Raw genomic sequence first — 7,500 nt, forward strand, 5'->3', positions numbered from 1 at the left:
AAATTATAAGCTCTTTTGTGTTCATTGATTCTGATTGGTAGTACCACCTCCCACTTTCTCCGTAATATTTCTTATCGCAATCCAGACAAGGTATTTCATAAACACCAATTTCTTTGTTAAAGCTTTGGTTGGGAGTTATTATTTTGCATGAGACAGCCTTTGAGTGTATCTTATAGTTGAATACCAAGTTGACCTTTTCTTCACCTTTTCATTTACTGTTTTTCTAATATTATGTAAGTTGGGATTAAATGGTAAGGTTAGATACTTTTTTGATTCTGTATTCATATTGACTTTTTATATAGAAAATCCTTTTGGCTTTAGTGAAGGCATTATTTATGAAATTTTCTGGATAGCATAATTTTCCAAAACCTTCTTTTATATGATTAAATTCGCTGTCAATATATTCAGGATCACATAATTTTCAAGGCTCTTAGGATGAAATTTATCATAGATTTTGCTTTACTTCATGATATGAAAAGAATAGAAGTGGACATAAGCTTCAGCATTAGTCACTTTTCTGTAAACACTAAATTTAAAACTAAATGTAATAGGGTCATGGTATACCAAAACATCCAGAAAGGGCAGCTTATTTTCTACTTCATATTCTACTGTAAATTGAATGGAAGGTAGTATGCTATTGGCAAATCTCAAAAACTGTTCGAAGTCTATTTGATTACCTTGGAAAATACGAAGACATCGTCGACCTATCTGACCCAAATGAGTGGTTTTAGATTTGGATCACATTTGGAGAGGATTTCAGTTTCTACAAATTCCATGCATAAATTTGCAAGTATGGGGGATAAGAAGGGTGAACCCATGGCTACGCCAAATTTTTGTTTATAGCCTTCATTGTTGAATGAAAATATTGTGGATGAGACACATAGACGAATATGTCGACGATGTCTTCGTAATTTTCCAAGGTAATCAAATAGACTTCGAACAGTTTTTGAGATTTGCCAATAGCATACTACCTTCCATCAATTTACAGTAGAATATGAAGTAGAAAATAAGCTGCCCTTTCTGGATGTTTGGTATACCATGACCCTATTACATTTAGTTTTAAATTTAGTGTTTACAGAAAAGTGACTAATGCTGAAGCTTATGTCCACTTCTATTTCTTTTCATAAATAATGAAGTAAAGCAAAATATAATGATAAATTTCATCCTAAGAGCCTTGAAAATATGTGATCCTGAATATATTGACAGCGAATTTAATCATATAAAGAAGGTTTTGGAAAATTATGCTATCCAGAAAATTTCATAAATAATGCCTTCACTAAAGCCAAAAGGATTTTCTATAAAAAAGTCAATATGAATACAAAAAAGAATCAAAAAAAGTATCTAACCTACCATTTAATCCCAACTTACATAATATTAGAAAAAACAGTAAATGAAAAAGGTGAAGAAAAGGTCAACTTGGTATTCAACTATAAGAATACACTCAAAGGCTGTCTCATGCAAAATAATAACTCCAACCAAAGCTTTAACAAAGAAATTGGTGTTTATGACAAATACCTTGTCTGGATTGCGATAAGAAATATTACGGAGAAAGTGGGAGTGGGGACTACCAATCAGAATCAATGAACACAAAAGAGCTTATAATTTGCATGCTGAGAATAATGCACTAGTCTCTCATAGTTTAAATGACGATCGCCGCATTAATTGGAACGAGTCAAAAGTAATTTTCAATAGTAAGGATACAGGTATTAGAAGGGTTTAGTTGAAGGAGCAATTATTAACAGGGGTCTCTCTATGGAAGGCAATAAAGCCTTTACGCAAAGAAGATTTATTTTAAATGAAATAATTTGTTGTCAGTTTATCAGAGATTATAACAGATATAGGTTGCATGGTAATACACCAATAATCTAGCCACCTCTGATACTGCCGCTGCCTCATCTTCTTTCGTCTTCAGGTAACAGAGACCCATCCCGTGTCCCTAGTTGCAGGCGCCCAACTGCTATGGACAACACATCAAACGATTCAAGAGACGAACCGCCACTTCGAAGATCTAGGCGATTAGCTGGTTTGCCAGGATTGCCGAGAACGAGGGGATAACGTGAAGAGCCAACTACATCATCAAAAACAGGCTATTTTGTAAACTAGTCAAAAAACAGAGTTTCTTGTATGGTCACTGTTAGTAATTGTATTCAGAATTGACAAGGAGGGGACCGTCCGGAAGGTCTTCGAAAGCTCTCTGCTTTGTATTTTAAATAACAGATCAGACATATTACTGTGGATTTACTTTTCCATTTTATTTTATTAACTCATGTGATTATGAGGTTTCTTTGGATTATTATTATTATTATATTATTATTATTATTATTATTATTATTATTATTATTATTATTAGTATTATTCAGAGATACTTCCGAGGATTATTAAAACGAGAGAAGACTAAACAGAAATAAACAAACGGACTCTCTGTTAGCTATTGTTCTCCATCGCTGGAAGGTTTAATTCTTTGTTGGTTACTGTTGATAGAATCTAATAGTATGTTTAATACTTAGACAGCGCTTATTATTAACGAGAGAAAGTTGAAAATAGGACATACCGTAGTGAGTCACAGTATAAACGACAAACATCATCATCATCATCATCATAATAATAATATTAGTATGAGTTACTAAAATGGTGGAGAAACCCACAGTGGTGTAAGGGTAAAACATATGACTATATTAGAAAATTCTAATGTATGTAAATATGTATATATATATATATAATATATATATATATTATATATATATATATATATATATTTCACTACACCACCATGGGATTTCCCCATTGATAATAATAATAATAATAATAATAATAATAATAATAATAATAATAATAATAATAATATGATATAAGACGAGTGAAAGAAATTCATGAAAAAAACGAGAATTGAACAATAAACCTAAGGTTACCAAGGATTTCTTCACCGATAATAATAATAATAATAATAATAATAAAATAATGATAATAATAATAATAATAATAAGAATAATAATAATAATAAATAAAATAATAAGAATAATATGATATAAGAACGAGAGGAAAGAAAATCATACCAAAAAAAAAGATTTGAAAAAGTTTACCTAAGTTAATTACTAAGCAGTCATCATTAGCTGGAAAAAAAAATTGAGCTGATATTCGAATTCATCTGAAGTCCTTGGAACGGAACACCACCCCCCCCCCCCACCCGCCCCATCCCGCTCCCCAACCCTACCCCCTTTCAAGAAGGAACCCCTTATCTAAACTTTTATTTTTGGGGCGAAAAGGTGAATGCAAGTTTATTGCAGGAAGGATTTTTCTTTTAGCTCAGAGAGAGAGAGAGAGAGGAGATAGAGAAAGAGAGAGAGGAAGAAGACGTGCAATCACTCTCCAAGCAATGCCAACCAACAGGATGATAATGACGAGGAAAGCAATGCTCTTTAATGACAGCACTCAGACACGCCATCTGGCGAATTCGTCCGCTCACAAACACGCATATACACGCACCAATACACGCAAACACACTCACCAATATGCACAAATACGGACAAACACACACTACAAACACAAATACATGCACAAGCATTCACAAACATACTCACAAATTCGCTAAAAGACACATAAAAAAGCACACAAACACACTCACAAGCATGCACAAACACACTAACGCACAAACAGATAAATACACACATACAAACAAGGGCACGGCAAACTCACACAAACACACAAACATTCACCATACACACACAAACACTCAAAAATGTACACACACACACACACGTGCGCACAAGCACATATAAGGACACACCACACCGTGCCCAAACCCACACAAAGACACACAAATACACACACAAACACGCACAAATACACGCATTGACAAACAGTCGTCTAGTCATTTCTGTTTGTTGCACAGGCTGCCCCAAATGTCTGAGATTGATAATAATAATAATAATAATAATAATAATAATAATAATAATAATAATAATAATAATAATAATGTCAATCCGATCGCATCAATATCGCTGTGCTGACCAGAAGACGTCACACACACACACACACACACACACACACACACACACACATATATGCGTGTGTGTGTGTGTGTGGGGGTGTGTGTGTGTGTGTATACATACATTGTACATACGTACGTATACATCTTTAGGAACTTGACTTGGGGAATTTCTTATAGATTTAAGTTGCCGGCGATTTTTCATAGGTTTCCAAGACTCATTGTACCACGAGTTTCAGAAATTTACCTAATGAACAATCACTTACACAGTTTAAGAAATACTGTGAAATGTATAGCAATGCATATCAATGAAAGATTAAACAGGTGAAAATACGGAATGAAAAGTAAAAAAAAAAAAGAACTTGTTACTGGCCTTCATGATGCTATGGCTTCAAAATCGATGAGCAGAACCTGCAAGAAAGAAATAGTGATTAATACTCGTGAATTTTAGCATGCACAAACATTCTAATATATATGTATATATATATATATGAAATTATATATATATATATAGTATATATATATATTTTATATATATATATATATATATATATCAAACGTTGTGTGAATCGTAGATAAACCTTTTTGTATAAAAATAAAAAAAACATCTAAGGCAAGTACCTTCATGTTACCCATGAATAGGAGGTACACATTACACTCACACTCCTTCTATTGCAACTTCCCTCTTTCCCATCCCATCTATCGGGCAACATCTAGGTCTCCTTCATCTTCCTCCTCCTCGTGATATTTCTGAATCATAGTCTTTCGACCAGCCAGTTCATGACTGAACCAGCACGAGATATCATGAACCATCCATCCTTTCACCTTGGCTCACTTTTTAACTAGAGTCTGGCAGCGTCCGTCTGTTTTTATTATTTGGATTTCAAAATTCTCCATTTCTTCCTTGAAGGTGTAAGGGAGAGTTACTGTCAGACTTACTGTATACAGTCCCTTCCTATGTTCCAGCCGTGAATTCCATAGAAGCTCTAAGTCCCTCTTAAAGAAAACTATTGAGATGGCTATTGGCCCGTCCGTCCACACTTTTTTTTTTAATTATTATTGTGGACCCATTAGAAGAACAACAACAGTAATAATAGTAATGATAATTTTACTATAATATAATTGGCGTTATGTCTGTCCGTCCGTCTGTCATTCAATCACGGCCAAACGCCTGGTCCGATGGCCATGAAACTTGTCAGGATTACAGTGGGGACCCCCAAGATGGTTTATAATGGGGTTTCATCCTACCTCTCCCCCCACCCCCTCTCCTCCGAAGGGGGTGGGGGTGAGAAGGGATTCCCTGAAACGGAGCTGGTTCTGCCCATGAAACGGGACTGGGTATGCCCGTGAAACGGGGCTTGCTATGCCCGTAGACTTAGTTGCTTTACGAATTTATCATACATAAATTCTTTATACATATGACTTTTCATTTGGAAAAAAATAATATAGGGTAAACATCAATGACATAATAGTTAAAAAACACTAGCGAGTCACTTATATGAAGCAGCAGGTGAATGTGCTTTCAGTAAAGATTGGTAAATTGCTAGTAATATAATGATAATAATAATAAACATAATAAATACTACAATAATAATAATAATAATAATAATAATAATAATAATAATAATATATAATAATAAAGCACTTAGACAGGAGAATGTGCCCACTAGCCTCATTCGAAAGGGCTTCTTGAGAAATAGACAAGCTGTACCTGTCCATCCAATGGAGTAAAGGTCATATGAAGAAGAAATATGTAGACTACGTTGATTGATAGAAGAATTTATCTGTTATCGCCAGTGTCCTTTTCATTTTTGGGGGTTATCATTTGAGGTGCCTTTACATTTCTAAGACTGATAAATTGCTAGGAATAGAATCTTCAAGAAGATTAAACACCTTAGCTTAAAAACAGCAAATCGATGCTATCTGAGCGCGAGCACTATGGTTTTAAAAGCGATTCTGAAAAAAGGAATCCATTCTCCTCCTGCTTTGGTTAAATAACATCCTGAGATTCAGACAAAAATATTTTCAGACTCGCCCACAAAATGATAAAAGTCCGCTGCTATCTAAAATGGCTACGAATTCCGAGACTGTCCAACAGCGAGAGACGATGATGATTATATCTCCCGACAACTGTAATATTACTGTAGCGCCAGTCGTCCATCCGTCACTATCATGGCCAGCGGCTGTCATCGCCGATTCTCGAATCGCCACGGATATCATCATCATCACAATCATCACGACAAAACACACGCATCATCATCATCATCATTATTTTACGACAAAAACACACAAAAATACTACAAAAGTACTTGTTCCAAGTCCCTGTTTCACTTACCTTCCTACCGTGGATATAAGGAGATTCTCAAGTACGTGTTCCTTTGCGATACATTGGATATGTATGTATGTATGTATGTTATATGTATGTATATATATATATATATATATATATATGTATATATATATATATATATATATATATATGTATATATATAAATATATATATATATATATATATATATATATATATATATATATATATATATATATATATACTACATATACATACATATATATATATATATATATATATATATATATATATATATATATATAATATATATAATATATAATATATATATATACACTTACTCTTTTTATAAGGTTTTCGACATATGTTCAGGATATGACCTCTCACAAAAAGATTTCATGACGAAACTCCTGCGAATCATGGTGTTTATGAATAAACCAACGAATGCATTGCAGACCGCGGTAATTGGCTCATAAAACCCAGAGAAGTGTTAGGCAAACCTTTAAACGACTCGCAATTGTCTGGTTCTTGAAACCAGTTGTAAAGTTTTCGAAAACCAGACGTTAATTATACGCTTAATATTCCGGGTAACGAAAGAGGCAGTTAAAAGTTATCGTTGATGGTAATTATCTGAACAGTAAAGTTATTGAAACGAGGCTATAATATCGCGAATTTAAAGCCACGGATGTTTTGAAAATATTCATGTACAGTTAACAAGGTGTGATCCGTGCTTCCAGCTTGCTCGGACCCGTTCAATGTTTTCTCCTCTCACGCATTTATCTCGCATATGAACTGCTCCACCTTGTAGCTGTAAAAGCGATGGATATGAACACGAATTGACGAAATCAACGCGCAATATAATTTCAAATATCTGTAATGAGACTTACTAAGGGATAAAGGTTTGCCAACAAAAACATTGCAGTAATAGGTGATGGTTTCCCTCTGCACATAATAGGTGGAGAACTGGCGAATGGCTGTTGACTGACAAAAAATATCATACCTTAATCTCAAGCTAATTCCACGGTCGGGTCGTTAGCACTCTCTGAGTCGCCTATATTGCAAGTCCATGATGATGGTAATATTAGATCTGCAACTGGCGTTTCTCTGAGTCATTAGCGCTCGCTAAGCCGTGAAGGAATAAGCAGGTTTGTTTTGGCTTGCTCAGGGAGTTAGCCTATAAACTACTTTGCTATTGTTGTTGTTGCTG

The 7,500-nt window shown here is 34.3% G+C and overlaps 1 long non-coding RNA gene across 1 annotated transcript in view; it reads right to left on the reverse strand.

Moving 5' to 3' along the window:
• Positions 1 to 4,358: 4,358 nt before the first annotated feature.
• Positions 4,359 to 7,500, reverse strand: part of LOC135211676 (uncharacterized) — a 59,296-nt gene continuing 56,154 nt past the window's right edge. Inside the window, exon 3 of the long non-coding RNA XR_010313703.1 lies at positions 4,359 to 4,396. This is a non-coding gene — a long non-coding RNA (uncharacterized LOC135211676). The remainder of the gene's footprint in view (positions 4,397 to 7,500) is intronic.

Source organism: Macrobrachium nipponense, chromosome 4 (assembly GCF_015104395.2).
Source record: "Macrobrachium nipponense isolate FS-2020 chromosome 4, ASM1510439v2, whole genome shotgun sequence".
Taxonomy (NCBI): Eukaryota; Metazoa; Arthropoda; class Malacostraca; order Decapoda; family Palaemonidae; genus Macrobrachium; species Macrobrachium nipponense.